At 44.8% G+C, this 23,054-nt stretch overlaps 1 protein-coding gene and 1 pseudogene across 1 annotated transcript in view; one reads left to right on the forward strand and one right to left on the reverse strand.

Annotated features, from left to right (window-relative positions):
• LOC139246355 (calcium uniporter protein, mitochondrial-like) overlaps positions 1 to 23,054 on the forward strand; it is a 163,865-nt gene that overhangs the window by 40,466 nt on the left and 100,345 nt on the right. The gene's annotated exons all lie outside the window — the stretch shown is intronic.
• On the reverse strand, positions 3,411 to 3,821 carry LOC139246381 (small ribosomal subunit protein uS19-like; annotated as a pseudogene).

Below are 23,054 nucleotides of genomic sequence, written 5' to 3' on the forward strand. Positions count from 1 at the left end.
TTGATGCAGAGAACGAAGTGAACACTGATTTGGAGGATAGCAAAATTAAGGATGAGTGAACTATTGCAGCTTAACTTGGCCACTGCTTGAAAGTATTTATCCTGCATGTTTTCTTTGCTAATATTGGAAAAAAACAAATCAAATTTAAGAAGTTTGCTCATTTTTATATCCTCTTATCTTCTTTCCACACACACAGACATTTCAGCAACTAAATCAGCACATGCTTACTGAAAATTTAGTGGAATATAAAGCAGGGAATGAAAAAAGGTAATTTGAATGTTAAAGTTGACCTCTTTAAAGATCATGTATTTGCCCTATGGTAGGGAACCCTTGCAAATATTTACATTCTCCGTGGAACCCCTGCCTGACTTCCAAAAGGCAGTTTCCAATTAAAAAGGATGAAATAGAAAACTGATTCGTATAAACAAAAACAGATAACAAGCTAGTGAACTGGCAAAACCAGAAAAAATAGTTGAGAAATTTTGGTTCACTGTGTTTGAAGTGCATTCTATCTTCACTGAGTTCACAGAGCTCCCATGTAATCTTCTAAGAGAAAGGGAGGTTCTGCAGAAGTAGACCTCTTGACCCCTTAAAGTGGTAACACAAAAAGAAAGATCCATTTCCACATCCTCATTGACATGATTGTGGATGCAATGTGGGCAAAAATTGTGCTCGGTAGCACCCATTTTTTGGGTTCTACGAGGCCCCTTAAGGTTCCAAAATGGTGCCCATGGTGCGTGCACATACTTGTGCTGCGAAGTGCACCGGATACCATATTGGTAAACGGGTTAGCGTATATGCACCTAATGTCCTCTGGCAGCATGCAAAGCAGGTAGATCTGATGTCAATGATGATTTGATGCCAGTGCTGCCATTTTGGAGCTCCATGCTTCAGCCTTTGCCCTCTCCTAACTTCCCACAGCTGAACACCCATACAATAGTATGAAGGGCACCTCCACCAGTGCCATTTGAAGGGATCATCAACTACTTGCAGGTTAGTAGCTGGATTATTTCTTCTGGTTGTTGCCACAATACGACATGTTTTGGGTGCTTTTCTATACTTGTTAAATGTTTCAATAGTACACAGAGCGTGATCTGTCTGGTGCTGAAGTCGTTTTTTTTGGTGATTTCAAGGCTTGTGTACCAACCTGTTGCATACAGACATGGGTTTCCTCTTGGCATTGAGCATGACTGGGAGAATGAGCAGATACCATGCAGAGCAGGACAAGCTGCTAGAAGAGGGAAGAGGAGGAGGGCGCTCAGCAGGAGGCCATATCACAGAGGGTCTTTCAGGCGAAGAGCTGTTGGAGAATAGATTGCTGGAGTGCTGCTGTGGGGCCTTGGAAGCTGTTTTACACAATTATATTCAGAGCCATGATGGCAGCAGTCTGAGCTTCCACTGCAGCACTCGGACATCAAGCTCTGTGCAAAGCCCTGTGTCAGGCAGGTTGGTGCCAGACTTCCATGCTCCTTCACATTGAGTGCAGGCTTTGTTGCAGGCTTTCCAGTGCACCAAGCATTTGTGTGTGTACACCCATCAGCCTTCTTCTGTAGCCTGGTCCATCAAAGTCATCATCTGAGTCCCCTAAAGCAGAACTAGTGTGTGACCTCGCCCTCCGGCGAGCTGGCACCTGCGCTTTCCTTTCCCCCGACCCTGGCTGCAGTGCACTTGTTCCGTTGCAGATCCCGCTGCGATCCTGTCCTCTAAATTACGCGCAGTGTCAGTCTGAGTTAGTGGCTACGACTGTGAAATCGAGTGATGGTGCGTCTTCATCTTCACTGTCTTCCTGCTCTTCCACCTCTGCCTTGGGCAGTTTGCACTTCTTGGGTATCTGAAAGGGCTGTAGTGAGGGGAGAGGAGAAAGTAAGAAATACATGCTTGAAGCCTCAGCAGCTTCTTTGTCAGAAGAGATTGTGGGACGAGGGAGAAGTGGGATGAGAGAAGGAGGATTGGGTGTGCGGATCTTCAGTGACTTCAGCCCCACCGGTAGGCACAGCCTCAGCAATGGTCCTTCTCATAATGGCCAGCACCGTCTCCTCTATGGGAGTTAGACCATGCCTCTCCTCCTCTGGTTAGTTCCTGCAGCCTCTGGTTGTGCGCCACCTTGTCCTGCAAGAGAGAGAGAAGTGTGTCAGTGCATCTTGTGCCATCTGTTTGAGTGACGTGGTTGTCATGTTGAATAGATGGCAGTGTGTGCAAGCTGTGACATGTGGGTGTGAGGCTTGACTGCTCATTGTGTGAGGATGAGCTGAAGTTATGAATGTGAGGTATGAGTTTGAATTGATAGAGATTGTTGGTAGGTGAGTAATGGGGATATGGTGAATTGAGCAGTAGCTGAGGCTAGTGATGCAGTTGATAGGACATGCCATTTGAAGATGCATTCACTGACCTTGGCCACTCATGTGAGATCATTAAACTTCTTCCTGCACTGCATCCAGGTCCAGGTCCTTGGTGCTATACTCCTGGCACTGACTTCCGTGGCGATCTGCTCCCACTGCCTTCTCGACATGTGTCTAGAGGACCTCCTGCCCCCCCGAATACACATGACAACTTTCTTCCTTTCAATCTCCTCCACCAAGACCTCCATTGCAGCAATTGAAAACCTAGGTGCCTGCTTCCACGGTTAGCCATGCTTCACTCTTTCCCAGGTCAGATTCACTTGTAGAATAACTCCCAGCACCTTGTCCAGCCTCGATGCACCTTCCCTTTAAGGCAAATTTAAAGTAGTGCAAGTTAGTAACCATATTGGGCCCCCTGCTGATGCATGCAGTCAATGAACAGTGCTGGGAGTGCTGACTGCACACACAAATCATTATAATGAGCAGGGCGAAGTTAGCATGCTGCCTGCATTCCATGCAATGGGCACAGGTTAATTGTGCATCACAATCCCCGTGCCCATTTTCGGTGGGCGAACCATTTTAACCCCGTAGTCAGCAAATGCAGAAGTGTAAAAAGCATAATGGCAGCTTTATCTCCTGAAATCAACTTCCAGTTTGGGCAGGAGAGATAGTGTATCTCAGTTATAAAACTAATGCATTTGTTTTGATTTCTGAGTCTGCCAATGTTGGTATAGCTATAAGAAAAGGAAAAGTCTCTGAATCTTTGAATTGCTCCAAAAAAAGTGGTATTTGTTTGCTGTTTCTTTGGAGGTCAGCAAAGGAGAGAGTGTGAGTGTGAGTGAAGGACTTAGCCCTTGATTTGCCAGTGCAAGTTAACTGAGTCAACTCCAGAAATAGCTAGTTGGAATCTGTTGTATTTGAATTCTAAGCTTTTTAAAAAAAAAAGACAGTGCTTAGCTACTGAGTTGATTTAAGATCCACTGTGGTACTTATTCATCAAAACCTTCCTTTGGCAGTAGTTTTTTTTACTGGAATAAGTTTTATTTACACAACATTTCCATCGTAAACTCTTTACTTCAGAGGGATGAATCTGGAGGAGTGAGTGGCACCGATACCAGGTCTACCATGCTTGACGTGCTTGTAGGTGATGGAAAACGCGCCAAGATAATGGCCAATCATTTCAGGCTTGATTTCAACCTGGTTAAAGGTTTACCATTGTACACACCAACCATGCCGTCAACCATCTTGGGGAGGATGACCATATCACGAAGGTGAGTCTTGACAACCTCTGGTTTCTCCATGGGTGGAGCTTTCTTTTTGGCTTTGTGCAGCCTTTTCAAGGGGGACTGTTGTTTGCGGCGCAGACCCCTGTTCACACACCTTTGCTGACGGGCACAATACAACTGCATCAACTGCTCATAGGACATATCAAGGAGCTGATCCAGGTCAACACCTCTATAGGTGAATTTCCTGAAGGTCCTTCTTCTGTTCTACTTGGTCAGCCATTTCCGCCCGCTTGCTTGTGTGGCAATGTCACAGCTAGTCCAAATTAGTCATTTGTGTGTTTTCCCAACTAAATCAGGCCCAGCCCACAAAAGTCTAATGCCTTTTCTTGAAATAATGCAACCAGCCATTTCATAAACCCATAGAAACTTACAGCACAGAAGGAGACAATTGGCCCGTCGTGCCTGCGCTGGCTCTTTGGAAGAGCAGTTGTACTTAGTTCCATATCCCCGCATTTTGTCCATAACTTTGTAAGCTCCTCATCCTCCAGTACCTGCCAACTCACTGTAAAAAAAATATTTATGGTATCAGCTTCCACAACCTTTCCAGGTCGAGCGTTCTAGATCCCGACAACTCTGAGTGAAAGAAAAATGATTTTGTATCTGTGACCTCTGGTTATTGATCCACTTGCCACAGGGAATAGTTATTTTCTCTCTACTCTATCAAAACCACTCATCATCTTGAAAACATCTATTAAGTTCCCTTTTCCAAGATAACCAGTCCTAACTTTTCTAACCTCTTCTCATATAACTGAACTCCCTCATCCCTGGTAACATCCTGGTAAACCTCCTCTGTACCCTTTCTAAGGCCTTTACATCTTTCCTGAAGTGTGGTGCCCAGAATTGTTCATGTGCTCCAGTTAAGGCCTACCCAGTGATTTATAAAATTCGAGCATGATTGCTTTGCTTTTATATTCTATTCCTCTATTTATAAACCCAAGTAACCCATATACTTTTTAACTACCTTATCAACTTGCCGTGCCTCTTTTAAACATTTGTGAATGTGGACACCAAGGTTTCGCTCATCTACACTTTTCAAAATTGTGTCATTTATAGTATACTGTCTTTCCATATTAGTTCTCCCAAAGTGCATCAATTCACACAACTCCGCATAGAACTCCATCTGCCATGCTTCTGCACATTTTGTCATCCTGTTTGTCATCCTGAAGCCTATAGCTATCCACATAGAAACATAGAAAATAGGTGCAGGAGTAGGCCATTCGGCCCTTCGAGCCTGCACCACCATTCAATAAGATCATGGCTGATCATTCCCTCAGTACCCCTTTCCTGCTTTCTCTCCATACCCCTTGATCCCCTTAGCCGTAAGAACCATATCTAACTCCCTCTTGAATATATCCAATGAACTGGCATCAACAACTCTCTGCGGTGGGGAATTCCACAGGTTAACAACTCTGAGTGAAAAAGTTTCTCCTCATCTCAGTCCTAAATGGCCTACCCCTTATCCTAGGACTGTGTCCCCTGGTTCTGGACTTCCCCAACATTGGGAACATTCTACCCGCATCTAACCGTCAGAATTTTATATGTTTCTATGAGATCTTCTCTCACCCTTCTAAACACCAATGTATAAAGGCCCAGTTGATCCAGTCTCTCCTCATATGTCAGTCCAGCCATCCTGGGAATCAGTCTGGTGAACCTTCACTGTACTCGCTCAATAGCAAGAACGTCCTTCCTCAGATTAGGAGACCAAAATGTGCTGGGGTGGATTGATTGGCTTCCCCAAAAGGGCATTGGGATTCTTCGGGATTCTCATGGAAAAAGGGGCTGCGACAATATAGCGCTATGGAACTATTCAGGAGAGCACTTCTGAACTCTCCTAATTTCTCATATGGCCAGTGAACCCCTGATGATGTCTGTTACTTTCTGGTGTATTGTTTTAGCTCCAATTAATATACTGGAGTCGACACAGTACTTTTCCAGCATTGATTCACTGCTGGAGGCAGAGCAGCTACATCAGGGTTTGATTCACTTCTGTAAATACTGAGACTCTGCACACAGAATTACAGACCTATGAATTGGTAGAAAAATCTAAATATGTTAAGGGTATGAGTGGCTCAATGACACATTGGGGAAGTGATCATTGAGAGAAGAACAAATTCAAAACTGAAGGTGGATGAAATTTCTTGTATCATCAGATTGATGCAGCCGGATCAGTGTTTCTATATTTAATTTTTTTCAAACAAAGCAATCTACTGACTGTGCACATTCCTGATTTTTGATTGGAAGCACAATTTGCTGATACCATGATTTATTTTAATGCTGCAAACGGCACATTTGACTACTTTTTCCGCCCTGTGTAGGTATCAAACATCCCCACGTCTAATTTAGTTCAGGTTGGTTGCAGATTAAAACTTCCACTACTTTGTCCCAACAATGTACCTTCATCCCAAAGTCAGACGAGCAGCCTGCACTGCACTAATGCAATTCTTCCATTCCCCACAACAGCCATCCTTGCAACCTTGGTCAGAGTTGGTGCTGAATTATAGACCATGTTGTGCTGTGGGCTTCTGCCCACTTGGTAAAAGATTGCAATTGTTCGCATTCATTTCATCTTGGATCCTGGCAGCTGGCAGAGAGTGCAAAGACCTTCACCCTATCAATAATTGCTCCTTGAGACCTTCCCATCTTTTGTGCCTGTCCCTTATTTGACCGTCTTTTATAAGTGGATAATTGAAAGCTCCCATCACCACTACCTTAGTGATTTAAATACATAGCTGGAAATCCATCTCACTTTCTTGATTTGGAGGTCTTATAAGACACACCTGGAAACACTCCTGTTCTTCTGATGAGTTACAGTTTACCTGTGGTAAATACGAGTTCCTGGTTACAATGGAGGACATGTGAGGTTAATGAGGGATATCAGTGACCTTAAATTCTTAACAAAGTTTGATATTTTCCTGTTGCTGTTACACTTGGAGCCAGAGTGTTTCCCCACTATTTTTTCCACCTGCAATATTGCCTCGCTCCACTAATTTTAATTCCTTTCCTAATGAAGATGGCAAGTCAACATCTCTTCTCCCTTTCCACACCCCCTCCTCCCACCAAATTATACTAACCTTTCTAAACAACATACATTCAAGTATGGTGAATTCAGATCTATCATTGAAGTCTAGCCATATTTCTGTGGAGGCTGTCCATTTAGGATTTACAGTAGCAGCATATAGCTGTAGTTCTGTGCTTTAGCCACACCTCCTTTAACACCATGTCTATTCTAATGTGTCTGTTATCTTATCTCCAGGAAATCATAGTACAATAACATTTAATTCTTGGAAATATGTAGCAATTTAGGCAGCATACGTGGAAGGAACAGAGCAGTTGACATTTTGGGTGTGAACCCTTTGTCAGAACTAGATGATATTCCAGATGATACCGCCCTGTCTTAACTGTTTCTGACTCGGATATATTTGTGTTGTTAGCTTGCTTCTTCATTCACTTGTGCGTTCTCATTTTCTTCCTTGATGGTATAGAGGTGCTGTCCCCAGCAGATCCTAAAAGACATTGTCACTCTGCACATCTGAAGTCTGGAATGATTTCAAACCCCGGTCCCAAAGGTAAAAGAGCAATGGTCTAACCCACGTCACCATCCAGTCTCCTGAAGGTTTTTATTTCTTTAATGCGTAAATATTGTAAGCGTTCTGACTGCAGCAGCTGCAGGACCCATTGCACTGTGCACTTCCTGTAGTAGCTGAGATGATCGAACGGTTATTCCAGGAACCCTGCCTACCCGAAAACTCCCAATTGAAGCAATAGCGTCTCTTTCTAATATTGTATTATTTTACTCTAATTCAACAATAATATGAACCTTGTGAGGCTGGTCGACTCTCTGTTGTGCTCCCAACCCACTCACTGAACAGTTTCCTATTTCTTTTGATCCTTTTAAATTTGAAGGCTGAGCAAACAACATGCCTGGCAATATTTGCATATTTTCAGCAAAGTATTTATTAATTTGTATATGCTTTGCATCTCTTGTGTCTTTTTATCCAAAATGCAAAATTACATTTTGAATTGAGCTCAGCAAATGGCAATTTACAGTGTATCTAAATTTTAAGAAGACCAACCCCATAACTTTGGCTCCCTGCACAAATGCTACCCTTGCCATTGATTCCATCCTCTTTCCTGCCACTGTCAGGTTGCACTAGACTGTTCAGACCCGGAACTCATCTTTTGACCCCATATCCTCTGCAACGAGACCTGGGTATCGTGGTACATCAGTCATTGAAGGTTGGCATACAGGTGCAGCAGGCGGTGAAAAAGGCAACTGGCATGTTGGCCTTCATAGCGAGAGGATTCGAGTATAAGAGTAGGGAGGTCTTACTACAGTTGTACAGGACATTGGTAAGGCCACACCTTGAATATTGTGTACAGTTTTGGTCTCCTAATCTGAGGAAGGACATTCTTGCTATTGTTGCATTCTTGCAGCAAAGGTTCACCAGACTGATACCCGGGATGGCAGGATTGACATATGAAAAAAGACTGGATTGACTAGGTTTGTATTCACTGGAATTTAGAAGAATGAGAGGGGATCTCATAGAAACTTATAACATTCTGACGGGATTGGACAGGTTAGATGCAGGAAGAATGTTCCCGATGTTGGGGAAGTCCAGAATCAGGGATCACAGTCTAAGGATAAGGGGTAAGCCATTTAGGACCGAAATGAGGAGAAACTTCTTCACTCAGAAAGTTGTTAACCTGTGGAATTCTCTACCACAGAAAGTTGTTGGGGCCAGTTCGTTAGATATATTCAAAAGGGAGTTAGATATGGTCCTCACGGCTAAAGGGATCAAGGGGTATGGAGAGAAAGCAGTAATGGGGTACTGAAATTCATGATCAGCTATGATCATATTGAATGGTGGTGCAGGCTCGAAGGGCCGAATGGCCTACTCCTGCACCTGTTTTCTATGTTTCTATGTTTCTATCATGAAGATCACCTACTTCCATCTCAATAACATCCCCTGCCTCCACTGCTACCTGGGCCCAGCTGTTGCTGAAACCCTCATCCGTGCCTTTGTCACCTGCCAACTCGACTGTTCGGATGCTCTCCCAGCCAGCATCCCATAGTCCACCTTCTGTAAACATCAGCTCATCCAAAACTTTGTTGCCTATATCCTATCTTGCACCAAGTCCCACTCGCTTATCACCGCTGACCTACCTTATCTCCCAATATCTCAAATTTAAAATGTTTATCCTTGTATACAAATCCCATAATGGCCTTCTTCCCTATCTCTGTAACCTCTTCCAGCCCTACAACTCGACCTCCTGAAATCTCCGTTCCTCTGACTGTCCTCTTTGATTAAGCTTTTGTTCAGCCCTCCTAATATCTTCTTAATTGGCTAAGCATCCAAATTTTTGTTGTTTTTCTATATTACAGGTGCTATATAAATTACAAGTTCTTTTTTTTGTCAAGAAATCTTTACTGTAATTTTAAGCATGCTGCACACGATTTTCTATCAATTAATTTTAATGGACAAAGGACCATTGACAGCACACCTGCCATTTCCCCACCTGTGAGGCCTGCGGGTGAGGCATTGCAAGCTCAGAAAATGAGTGCTCTGGACCTTGGAATCTAACAAGTCAGGTGGTTTGACACAGCCAATCCTTAGTCACATTCAGATTTGAATGCTCTACCTTCAGCAGCATCCAGTTAGTTTTATGACTCATTGCTAAAGTGCTGTGTAGGCCCCAGTGTAATAATAAAAATCAACACACATCATAACTTGCACTGAAACTAGCCCCATCTACTTACATAGAATTTTACAGCACAGAAGGAGGCCATTCGGCTCATTGTGCCTGTGCAGTCTTTTTGAAAGAGTTATCCAATTAATTCCACTCCCCCGCTCTTTCCCCATAGCCCAGCAATTTGTTCCCTTTCATGTATTTATCCAATTCCCTTTTGAAAAGTTATTATTGAATCTGCTTCCACCACCCTTTCAGGCAGTACATTTCAGATCATAACTTGCTGTGTAAAAAAAGAAATCTCCTCGCTACTGGTTCTTTTGCCAATTACCTTAAATCTGTGTCCTTCTGCCAGTTGAAACTGTTTCTTCCTTTCTACTCCATCAAAACCCCTACTAATTTTGAACATCTGTATTAACTGTACTACCTTCATCAACCCTCTCTGTTACTTGGATAGAGGTAATTTTCCTGCTGTGTGGTTAGGGGTCATTTTCTTGCAGTGCTATCCAGGGGAGTAGCATTTTGTTTTTATTTGCTTTACTCATTGAACATAAAAAATAGGAGCAAGAGTAGGTCATACAGCCCCTCGAACCTGCTCTACCATTCAATAAGATCATAGCTGATCTTTAACTCAACTTCACTTTCCTGCCCGACCCCCATATCCCTTGGTTCCCTTAAAGTCTAAAAATCTATCTATCTCAGCCTTGACTATACTCAATGACTGAGCATCCACTGGCCTCTGGGGTAGATAGTTCCAAAGATTCACAACCCTCTGAGTGAAGAAACTTCTCCTCACCTCAGTCCTAAATGGACGACCCCTTATCCTGAGACTATGCCCCCCAGTTCTAGACTCTCCAGCCAGGGGAAACAATCCCTCAGCATCTAGCCCTCTCAGAATCTTATATGATTCAATGAGATGACCTCTCATTCTTCTAAACTCCAGAGAATATCGGCCCAATCTACTCAATCTCTCCTCATAGGACAACCCTCTCATCCCAGAGATCAATCCAATGAACTTTAGTTGCACTCCCTCCTAAGACAATATTGAATGAAAATAACGATTTACTATGTACTAATTAGTGGCATCAGAATACAAAGTAAAACCTGAGGCTGTAATGTGGTGTTTGGAAAGTGTTCAGAATTTCTAACTATACAAACTTCACAACAAAGAGTCAAACTGTAGCATAAGAATCGACGTTCCTCTTTCAATCCAGTGACTAATCATGTGCGCATAAATTTAATCATAAAAAGAAACCTGGTGGGAGATTTTAAACATGTGCCCAGAATGAGCGTGAAGTGGTTTGATTGGTCACCTGCTCGCCTGAAGCCAGATTTGGGAGACCAGAAGCAATATCCAGGTCGGGACTCGTAAGTATACAACTCGTTGCAGATTACTTAGTTATAGGAGGGTGGAAAATTGGCCAGCTTCTATACTGAGCCAGCTGGCAGTTGGGCCTGGTTGGGGGTGGAGGGTGAGGGTTGGGCCCTGTTGTGGAGCAGCCACCAGTGATCTCTTTAAGGACTGCTGATTAGGCTGCTCACTGTCTGGCACAAATTGACGGAGAATGCACAGCCCACACTTTGCCCATTGACACTTCAAAACTGCATTTAGGATCCTACAATGCAAATCGGGTCCTGTGTCATATGAAATCAGTCTTCCACCTGAAACCGGCAAAGCAAGAGTGCTGTGCTGTGCAGCCATTTAAAAGCCAGCCTGAAAATTGCATTAGGTGGGCCTTGGCATCCAAAGGACAGATGAGGTTCCGACTCTTCCCGCCTTCCGCAACTCATGCAATTTCCTCAACTAGCCACCCATTTTGCAGGCAGCAGTTCAAAATTGGTACCTAATGTTGATGCTGTGTGCTGTTTCTTGCTTAAATAGTTCTGCACTTAGAGACATCCAAATTCTCCTTTTTAGCTTTTAATTTTATTAAACTAATTTGACAGTATTGGATTTAACCATGCGCTTTATCAATGGCATAAACACCCTGCATATCCTTCAAAAGCCCATCGAGGCACTTGTCGCTGTCTCCTATTACCCTATCTTTCTCTCTGCCCCAAGCGTCTGCTATAAGCTAATCTCGCCAGTCTACTCTCTGTCCCTCCCTGCTCTGCCTCTCTGGACTATGCCAATAAATTAGGCATCATCGGCCCTCTCCGCATTTCCCTCCAAAATGTACGTTCACTTGTAAGTAAGGGCCTTGTCATCTATGACCTTATTGTGGATGATCAAATTGACATCATGGCATTGGTGGAGACATGGTTGAGGGGTGATGACATATTTCCCCTTAATGAAGCTTCCCTACCTGGCTATACTTTCCACTATATTCCATGTCCAAACCACCTCATCTCTAAATCACATAAGAACATAAGAACATAAGAATTAGGAACAGGAGCAGGCCATCTAGCCCCTCGAGCCTGCTCCGCCATTCAATAAGATCATGGCTGATCTGGCCGTGGACTCAGCTCCACTTACCCGCCCGCTCCCCGTAACCCTTAATTCCCTTATTGGTTAAAAATCTATCTATCTGTGACTTGAATACATTCAATGAGCTAGCCTCAACTGCTTCCTTGGGCAGAGAATTCCACAGATTCACAACCCTCTGGGAGAAGAAATTCCTTCTCAACTCGGTTTTAAATTGGCTCCCCCATATTTTGAGGCAGTGCCCCCTAGTTCTAGTCTCCCCTACCAGTGGAAACAACCTCTCTGCCTCTATCTTGTCTATCCCTTTCATGATTTTAAATGTTTCTATAAGATCACCCCTCATCCTTCTGAACTCCAACGAGTAAAGACCCAGTCTACTCAATCTATCATCATAAGGTAACCCCCTCATCTCCGGAATCAGCCTAGTAAGTCGTCTCTGTACCCCCTCCAAAGCCAGTATATCCTTCCTTAAGTAAGGTGACCAAAACTGCACGCAGTACTCCAGGTGCGGCCTTACCAATACCCTATACAGTTGCAGCAGGACCTCCCTGCTTTTGTACTCCATCCCTCTCGCAATGAAGGCCAACATTCCATTTGCCTTCCTGATTACCTGCTGCACCTGCAAACTAACTTTTTGGGAGACCAGAGATTTCTGTAGTGTAGTGGTTATCACGTTGGCTTTACACGGGAAAGGTCCCTGGTTCGATCCCGAGTTTAGTCTCCTGGCAAATGCTGCCTGACCTGCTGAGATTTCCAGCATTTATCCAAAAAGAGTTTCATGCACAAGGACCCCCAGGTCCCTCTGCACCACAGCATGTTGTAATTTCTCCCCATTCAAATAATATTCCCTTTTACTGTTTTTTTCCCAAGGTGGATGACCTCACACTTTCCGACATTGTATTCCATCTGCCAAACCTTAGCCCATTCGCTTAACCTATCCAAATCTCTTTGCAGCCTCTCTGTGTCCTCTACACAACCCGCTTTCACACTAATCTTTGTGTCATCTGCCAATTTTGTTACACTACACTCTGTCCCCTCTTTCAGTTCATCTATGTATATTGTAAACAGTTGTGGTCCCAGCACCGATCCCTGTGGCACACCACGAACCACCAATTTCCAAACCGAAAAGGACCCATTTATCCCGACTCTCTGCTTTCTGTTCGCCAGCCAATTCTCTATCCATGCTAATACATTTCCTCTGACTCCGCGTACCTCTATCTTCTGCAGTAACCTTTTGTGTGGCACCTTATCGAATGCCTTTTTGAAATCTAAATACACCACATCCATTGGTACACCTCTATCCACCATGCTCGTTATATCCTCAAAGAATTCCAGTAAATTAGTTAAACATGATTTCCCCTTCATGAATCCATGCTGCGTCTGCTTGATTGCACTATTCCTATCTAGATGTCCCGCTATTTCTTCCTTAATGATAATTTCAAGCATTTTCCCCACTACAGATGTTAAACTAACCGGCCTATAGTTACCTGCCTTTTGTCTGACCCCTTTTTTAAACAGAGGCGTTACATTAGCTGCTTTCCAATCCGCTGGTACCTCCCCAGAGTCCAGAGAATTTTGGTAGATTATAACGAATACATCTGTTATAACTTCCGCCATCTCTTTTAATACCCTGGGATGTATTTCATCAGGACCAGGGGACTTGTCTACCTTGAGTCCCATTAGCCTGTCCAGCACTACCCCACTCATGATAGTGATTGTCTCAAGGTCCTCCCTTCCCACATTCCTGTGACCAGCAATTTTTGGCATGGTCCACTGTTGAAGACCGAAGCAAAATAATTGTTTAAGGTCTCAGCCATTTCCACATTTCCCATTATTAAATCCCCCTTCTCATCTTCTAAGGGACCAACATTTACTTTAGATGTTAGCCTTGGCCTTTCTCCCTACTCCTCCAGTAACATCTCCTTTGAATATTTCACCTTGTTCCATCCCTCACGCCTCTCTTTTAAAATCCTTATTCTGTACCGCCCACTCAAACACCACACCAATTTTCTCAATGAGATATCTTCTGCTTTCCTCCCTCTGCACTGAGCGACTTCTCATCCACTGTGATTTCAACCTCCATCTTTCTAATTCCCAACTACTAGCCTTTGGCCTACAATTTTTCATGACATCTCTGCAGCTATTGACTTACTAAATCACACCCTCTCCACCACCTTTGATGCCCTTGTCCGCACTAAAATCATTATTCTCTCTCACCCGAGTCATTCCCCCAGCATACCCCTCATCTCTGCTCCCTTAAGTCCAAGGGACACAGACTTGAACATCTTTGGCGGACAACTGGTCTAATCCTCCATCACCAGATTTGGCTAGATCATATAAAGCACTACCGGGTCCTGCTCTCCATCACTAAAACCACCCACTATTCTAAGGTCATCCATGACGGAAAAAATAACAGGAGGCTCTTCTTCACCAGTAGCCATTTTCTCAAACCACCCTCCCCTGCCTCCTCCTCCCTCACCTCCAACAATAAATGTGAAAATGTTAAAAAGATCGATAACATTCGTTAAACTGCTTCTGCTTTCAATTCCCTCCCTCCCCCTAGCCCACCAAACCTCAGTTCCTCTCTGTTCCCTCCTGCCCTAACCACAAATTTACATATTTCTCTAGTTTCTTTCTGCTCTCCCTTCTTGCCTTGTCAAAGCTCATCTTGTCAATGAGACTGACTGACCTGCTCTCTCGACCCTATTCCTACTAAATTGCTGACAACCCAACTTTCCTTCCTGTCTCTCGTGTTAGCAGATATTGTTAACGGTTTTCTCTTCTCTGGTGTTGTCCCGCTCTCCTTCAAATCAGCCATCATCACCCCTCTCCTCAGAAAAACAAAGCTTGACCCCTCTGTCCTTGCAAACTATCCACCCACCCCCCCTCCCACCATCTCCAACCTCCCTTTTCTCTCCAAAGTTCTTGAACATGTTTTCGCCTCCCAAATCTGTGTCCATCTTTCCCAGAACTGCTTGTTTGAATCCCTCCAATCCAGTTTCTACCCTTGCCACAGTACTGAAACTGCTCTGACCAAGGTCACAAATTACATCCTAATTGACTGCAACAAAGGTAGTCTATTCCTTCTGGACCAGTCTGCAGCCTTTGACACGGTTGACCACAAAATTCTACTCCAATGCTTCTCCACCGTCGTCCAGCTGGAGGAGACTGCACTCACCTGGTTTCATTCCTATCTTTCCAGCCATTGCCATAGAATCACCTGCAATGGCTTCCCGCTCCCACACTGTTACCTCTGGTATCCTCCAAGGACCTAACCTTGGCCCCCTCCTGTTTCTCATCTACATGCTGCCCCTCGGTGACATCATCCGGCAACACAATGTGAGTTTTCACATGTACACTGATGCTACCGAGCTCGACCGCTCTTCTACCTCTCAAACCTTGCACCATCTCTATATTGTCAGACTGCTTGTCCAACAGAAATTTACTCCAATTAACTATCGGGCAGACCAAAACCATTGTCTTCGGTTCATGCCACAAATTCCATTCCCTTTCCACTGATTCGATCTCTCTCCCCGGCAACTATCTATGGCTGACCAAGTCTGTTCCCAACCTCAGTGTTGTATTTGCTCACAATTGAGCTTCCTACCTCATATTCGTTCTATCACTAAATGCCCATTTCCACCTTCGCAAGATCGCCCATTTCCACCTTTACCTCAACTTATCTGCTGCTGAAACCCTCATCCATGCCTTTATCGTCTCTAGACATGATTATTCCAGTGCACCCCTGGCCAGCCCTCTATAAACTTGAGGTCACCCAAAACTCTGCTGCCTGTGTGCTTACTCGCAATAAGTTCCGCTCACCCATCTCCCCTGTGCTCGCTGACCTACATTGGGTGTCCCAGTTAAGCAATGGCTCGCTTTAAAAATTCTCATCCATGCTTTCAAATCCCTCCATGGCCTCGCCCCTCCTTATCCCTGTAATCTCCTCCAGCCTTTTAATTTTCCTGGACCTCTGCACTCCGCCTATTCTGGCCTTTTAAACATGGCTGATTTTAAATGCTCCACCATTGGCCATCATGGCTTCAGCTGTCTATGTCCTAAGCTCTGGAATTCCTGCTCTAAATCTCTCCTCCTCTCCACTTCTCTTTCCTCCTTTAAAACACTCCCTAAAACCTACCTTTTTCACCAAGCTTCTGGTCATCTGCCCTAATGTCTCCTTATATGGCTGTGTGTCAAATTTAGTTTTTCTTTCATAACACTCCTGTGAAGCGCCTTTGGATGTTTTATTGAAGGTGCTATATAAATGTTGTAGGATTGATCCTGGGCCTGGCTTGAGTTTGGTGATTTCTGGCAGATAGTAGCTGGGATGTTACAAATGATCTGAGTTAGGGGTTTCTACTTGAGCACTTTGGGGGGGTGGGGGGGCATGTGCTGCAGGAGTCAGAACCTCATCTGCCCCTTGGCTGCCCAAGGACTGCCTGATGCAATTTTCCTCTCCTACTCTCCTTCCCTCTCTTTACACCCCCAGATTCTTTGAACAAGTTCTGCCTTTCGCCTGGTGGCAAATTAATCTCCTCATTTCCCTCTTTCCACTTGAGCAGCACTAGAGGGAGGTTGTAATTACAACATGATCAGGTTACATTGTAAATGTAGACATAGAAATTTATAATTAAAAGTTGGCAGGATGTGCATGCAGATTTAGATAAGATCAAATATCTCAGAAATTTATCATTGTAAGTGCATAAAAATAGGGTCAGATTGTATAACTTTAAAATGGAGAGCGAATGACATCTCTGTGTGCTGGCACAAATACTCTCTGCCCCATCTGAAGATTACACCTGGTCTCGACTCCCCATGTGCAACGCCATGGAAGATTGACAGGTATTTATTCTTTCCGTGTCTCCCCCTCCCAAAGGCTATATATTTAGACAAAAGCAAAATACTGTGGATGCTGGAATCTGAACTAAAAACAGAAAATGCTGGAAATCTCAGAATGCTAGAAGGGTCATCGACCTGAAACATTAATTCTGTTTTTCTCTCCACAGATGCTGCCTGACCCGCTGAGGTTTCCAGCATTTTCTGGTACATATTTAGAGTTTGTTGTGAGATGTATGTTCCAGGTGTGGGTAATAGTTGAAATATACTCTCCTTGCTTATTTGGTGGAAGTTTTAGGGAACCATAAATAATGCTTTCAATTTCCAATAATATGTTTTTTGGAAAATGGATAAAATAAACAATTTTTCCCCCCATCCCTTTCCAATTCTCTCCCCTCCCTGAAGCTGCCTCTGTCCATTCCACGACCCCTTTCAGTTTGGTATCCTCTGCAAATTGGACTATTTTGCCTTGCGTTTCTGAATCCATCGTTGATATAAATTAGAAAGCAGGGGTCTCTTCCCCAGCCCCCCGCCCCTCAAAGTTGAATGCCTTTTACAAGCAGATTTTCTGAGAACTAATAACATTATAAAACTAATGCTCAAACAAGAAAACATGTTTCCTATTTTGTGTGGGTGGTTATGGCTTCATAAATGTTGAATACTATTAAACTGTTAAAGCATCTGTCAGTTGAGAGTAATGTGGCAGCAACGAACAAATGGCTTTGATGGCTTTTGTTTTCATTTCGAACTTGCTTTCCGACACAATTCTCTCCTCTCCCGCAGGCATTGACTGTTTACGGGGATTGACTTCACGAGCGCCAGGCACCCTCGTCCAAATGGCCATTGTTCACCTGTGAGCCTCAATCTTGAGCCTTTGCTGGTGATTAACAATGATGGGGGGATCAAGCTTGTCCTTAGATGATGTCTACACATGCAATTCCATCAGGGATCACTACATAGGGATCAGGATTTAATTTTTCTTATGCTGAAGTCAATTGTTGTGTCTTCCTGGCTGGGCTCCGCTAATTCAGCAAAGACCTTTGTTGAATGTGGGACCTTCCTGATCTGTTTGGTTCAGCTACTCGTGACAGCTTTTCAGTGGTCTTGAGAAAAATTGAATCTGTATCCTAATGGGAAATGTTTGTATGTATGTCTAATTGCAGCAATGTATTCATCAGTGTAACTCGGTGTTTATGTTGGCTGTTATTTTACTGCCTGCCATTTGTCAGATTCTTTCAGAAGTTAACCCATTTTTTGTTGAAAGTGACAATTTGCCAATGTTGGGCGAACACCTTGTCAGAATTTAAAATAATCCTCATTTTCCACTGACTGCCCATTAACCTCTTGCTCCATAAGTTTAATTAAAATAAGCCTTCATAGCGAGGGGATTTGAGTACAGGAGCAGGGAGGTGTTACTACAGTTGTACAGGGCCTTGGTGAGGCCACACCTGGAGTATTGTGTACAGTTTTGGTCTCCTAACTTGAGGAAGGACATTCTTGCTATTGAGGGAGTGCAGCGAAGGTTCACCAAGCTGATCCCCGGGATGGCGGGACTGACATATCAAGAAAGACTGGATCAACTGGGCTTGTATTCACTGGAGTTCAGAAGAATGAGAGGGGATCTCACAGAAACGTTTAAAATTCTGACGGGTTTAGACAGGTTAGATGCAGGTAAAATGTTCCCAATGTTTGGGAAAGTCCAGAACCTGGGGTCACAGTCTAAGGATAAGGGGTAAGCCATTTAGGACCGAGATGAGGAGAAACTTCTTCACCCAGAGAGTGGTGAAGCTGTGGAATTCTCTACCACAGAAAGTTGTTGAGGCCAATTCACTAAATATATTCAAAAAGAAGTTAGATGTAGTCCTTACTACTAGGGGAATCAAGGGGTATGGCGAGAAAGCAGGAATGGGATACTGAAGTTGCATGTTCAGCCATGAACTCATTGAATGGCAGTGCAGGCTCGAAGGGCCGAATGGCCTACTCCACCTATTTTCTATGTTTCTATGATCCAGTGTATTTTAAAAAACCTGTCTATTGATGTGACACTTGCTACCTGTGTAATTTAGGCAGCTCTCTGCACATTAGGGGATAGGTCCAAAACTAATTGATCATTTATAACTTGTTGCACCCCACTAGCGGCTCTTATTCTGACTTCCAGGCGTACTTGGGGCTTGTTCATTTTGAATCTGTATTTTTGATTTCTGTGCTCTCAAAGTCAAATAGTCAGCTGTCCCTGGATAACCTGGTTAAAGTCAAGAACTTGCTGCACACAGATTGGTGTTCACGAATTTGTGTCCCAAAGTTCAGCACCTTGTCTGTTCTCCATTGACTGATATGGCCACAATGGTGAATGACATCAGTTTCTTAACCCAAAGCTGCATAATACAGGGCACCACCAAGGTTTAAAAGAAAAGTGCAAAAGTGGGAGGAGTAAGAAGGGAAGTTCAGAGGAGCAATGTTGTCGATGGAGAGAGATGATCGAGGCTGGGGGTGAGCAAGGTATCTCATCAGACATTGAGCATGGTCTTGAATCCTATCTTGGAGTCGTCTTCTTTCATATAGTAGTATCTAAGTCAGATATCCAGGCAAGCTTCCGGTGTAACAGTATGGATATCTTGTAGGCTACCTGCAAGTTTCCTCTGAGGGCAGTGTTCAATGATGTGCTCCAGGGTCTGATTAGGAGCTCCACAGTTGCATGATGAGGATGCTTTAATCTTCCATCTATGGAGAAGGTGGCAGCATCTACCATGACCAGTTCTGAAAACTATCTAGGAGTTTGAGGCATGTGCTACATGACCCATCTCAGATATGGGAGAAGTATAGAAACCTCGGACAGAGCTGGACATTATAGAGAATTAGGGCTTGTTGCAAGAAAACTGTTTAGCACAAAATGGGAAAAGGAATCTTTTTGGATATCACTGGAGGAAATGTATAAGTTCAGTTTTAGATCATGGACTGTACATAGTCCATGGGGCCGATTTTCAGCAAGGCCTCCACCCGCCCAAGTGCCGTCCAAAGCGCCACCGATGGCCGCCGAGGTACTGGATGGTACTTTGGGCGGAATATTCATGAAGAAGGTCCCTTGAAGGTCGACAGCTGGAAAATGGAAAATGTATGCCGCAAATCTGGGTGGCAGCGGGCAGGAGGTCACATTCTCGACGGCAGAGGCGCTTGCCGCCCAAGTGCCGCCAAGGATGGAGTCGGGCCCACGGAGGGTCGAAGACCTGAAAATAAAAATCACAAGTAAAAAATACAAAAATATCCGAAGATCTTCGGGGGATCCCATGCAGGTAAGTCGCTGTTGAAAAAATGTTTTAAAATGTTCACTTACCTTTTTTTCAGGTTCTTCATACTCACCGTCGGAGACAGACCAGCCCCCAGCCAGTGGTCCACCCCGTTCTGCCGCCGAGTCCCGCTGACTCCCGCCCACAGGAATCTGGGAGCTCAGCAGGCGGGAGCTCAGTTGTGCCACTCGGCCGCCCGCTGACATAATTGGGCGGCTCCCGGCGGCTCTCCCTTCCCGCCCGCTCCAGACCGCCTCCAAAGTGGCACTGGGCGGATCTTCAGGAGGAATGTGGGTGGCAGTCGGCGGCAGCGGATGGTGGGTTGCTGAAAATCGACCCCCATGTCTTTGAAGCATATAGGAGGGCAGGTATCACTACTGTTCTGTGGAACATGAGCTTGGTGCTGGGTTTGAGACCCTGGTCTTCAAACACTTTTTTTTTTAGACAACCGAAGGCTGCACAGGTATACTGAAGGCGGTGTTGGACTTCGTCATCGATGTCTGTCCTTGCTGATAGTAGGCTCCCAAGGTATGGGAAGTGGTCCACATTGTCCAAGGTCTCGTTATGGATCTCTATAATCGGGGAGCAGTACTATGTGGTGGGGGCAGGTTGGTAGTGAACCTTTGTCTGAAGTTTAATGTAAGGCCCAGACTCTCATATCCTTCAGTGAAGGTGTCAATGATGGTTTGGAGTTTGGCCTCCGAGTGTGCACAAACGCAAGCGTAGTCTGCATATTGTAATTCAATGACAGAGGTTGGAATAACCTTGGATCTGAACTGGAGGCGTCGGAAGTTGAACAATTTCACGCTTGTCGTATAAATTAACTCCACTCCAGCGGGAGCTTGTTAGAGGTGAGATGAAGCATTGTAGTGAGGAAGATTGAGAAGAGCGTTGGTACGATGACACAGCCTTGCTTGACCCCGGTCTGCACTTGTATTGGGTCTGTGGTGGATCCGTTGGTAAGAATCACGGCTTGCATGTCATCGTGAAGCAGGCAGAGGATGATGACGAATTTTGGAGGACAGTTGAATTTGAGAAGGACACTCCATAATCCCTCACGGTTAACAGAGTCAAGACCTTTGTGAGGTCAAAGAAAGCCATGTACAGAGGTTGATGCTGCTCCCTACATTTTTCTTGGATTTGTCACATGGTGAGATCATGTCCGTTGTGCCCCTTAGTGGGTGGAATCCGCATTGCGACTCTGGGAGGAGCTCTTCAGCCACTGGGAGGAGCCGGTTGAGGAGGATTCTTGCGATGGTTTTCCCTGCGGTAGACAGCAGGGAATCTCCTTTGTAATTACCGCAATCAGACTTGTCGCCTTTCTTGAAGATGGTCACGATTACTGCGTCTCTGAGGTCCCTTGGCATGCTCTCCTCCTTCCAAATAAGAGAGATGAGGGCATGGATTCGCGCCAAGAGTACTTCTCCGCCATGCTTTAGTACTTTGGTGGGGATTCCATCTGCTCCTGAGGCCTTGATGTTTTCCAGTTGGTGGATGGCTTTTTCAACCTCAACCTGGGATTGTGCCGAGATGATGATGGGTAGCAAGCTGTGGGATATCAGCAAGGTAAATGTTAGAAAAATCAAATTTTCAGATGATGAAGGGTTCCGTAGAAGTAACGTAGGGGCAAAAGCAGACATTATTGCAGAGGTGGCAATTACTGGTCTTGGTGATGGACTGGATGTGAGGTTTGAAGCTCTGCTTAGGACCAAACAGGACACCAAGGAGGCACAGTTCAGGCTCGGCAAAGGGAGTTAGAATTGGGCGCTAAGTTGTGAAGTTTCTGTTGAGGACTGAAAAGAATTGCTTCTGTCTTGTTGCCGAGACGTCCAGCTCATCCATGATTAGTTGCTGGACCGATAGTTGGCCAGCACAGTAAAAACAGGCCACAAGGCCTTCTGGTTCATGGCTATCAATGGTGCCTCCTCCCTCTCGATAGCTGTATGGCCAAGCAGGAATTGCCATGTCTGAATTTCACCTGATGATGCGGTAGCTTCCGAAAACGCTACTATTGGCTCTAATGGTCAAGTGGAAAACTGTTTTGAGGACAGTATCCTCCTAACACCATGAGCAATGGTGAGGGGGAGAAAATTAGATAGAGGTGATGAATGAAGGAAGGCTAAAGTTGAAGAGAATGATTGTAATTGTGGGACTTGTTGTGTATGGAGAAAGAGTCAGACTGAACACTGTGAGCTCAAAGTAAAGTGTGACCGTAATCTTTTACTGCAGGTCTCCAGAATGCCTCTCCAACCTGTGAAGCCTCCTTAAATACCAGTGCCCGCAAGAGATTATGGGATCCCTTGGGAGTCATGGAGATGAGCCCTCTGGTGGCTGTACAGAGTAAATACAAGTATACATATACAACACTTCTCCCCGCGCCCCGCGCCCCCAAAGTCAATCGTGTAACTATTTACAATGTGAGTCGATCTGGGGCTCTTCTTGCCCTGGTTGATCGTCTTTGTGTGAATCATTTGTTGGGCCCTCGCTGGGCGGCTGTGCAGCTGGCCTTGCTGAGCTGCCTGATGTGTTGGGCCCTGCTGGGCTGCTGTGGATGATGGGTTCTGCTTCGTGGTTAACCGTGATGCTGGTTGCCACTGGTGTGTATGTTGGGGGATCAAAAAGGTAGAGTCCAAGGTGGGTTGCTCAGGATAGTCCGTGAATCTGAGTTTGATTTGGTCCAAGTGTTTCCGGTTAATAAGTCCATTTGAAAGTTTGACCGAAACACCCTGCTCCCCTCTTTGGCCACGACAGTGTCGGGAAGCCATTTGGGACCTTGTCCATAATTTAATACAAATACAGGATCATTGATTTAAATCCCGCGTGACACATTTGTGCTATCATGGTATGCACTTTGTTGAAGCCGCCTGCGCTCTACCTGTTCATGTAGATCAGGATGAACTAACGAGAGCCTTGTCTTAAGTGCTCTTTTCATGAGTAGTTCAGCAGGTGGTATCCCAGTGAGTGAGTGGGGTCTCATGCAGTAGCTAAGCAGGACTCGGGATAGGCGAGTCTGCAGAGAGCTTTCAGTTACCCTCGTCAAGCCTTGCTTGATGGTTTGCACTGCTCTCTCTGCCTGACCATTGGACGCTGGTTGAAACAGGGTAGATGTGACATGTTTGATCCCGTTACGGGTCATGAATTCTTTGAACTCAGCACTGGTAAAACATGGCCCGTTGTCGCTCACCAGGACATCGGA

The sequence above is a fragment of the Pristiophorus japonicus genome, chromosome 2 (assembly GCF_044704955.1).
Source record: "Pristiophorus japonicus isolate sPriJap1 chromosome 2, sPriJap1.hap1, whole genome shotgun sequence".
Classification (NCBI taxonomy): domain Eukaryota; kingdom Metazoa; phylum Chordata; class Chondrichthyes; family Pristiophoridae; genus Pristiophorus; species Pristiophorus japonicus.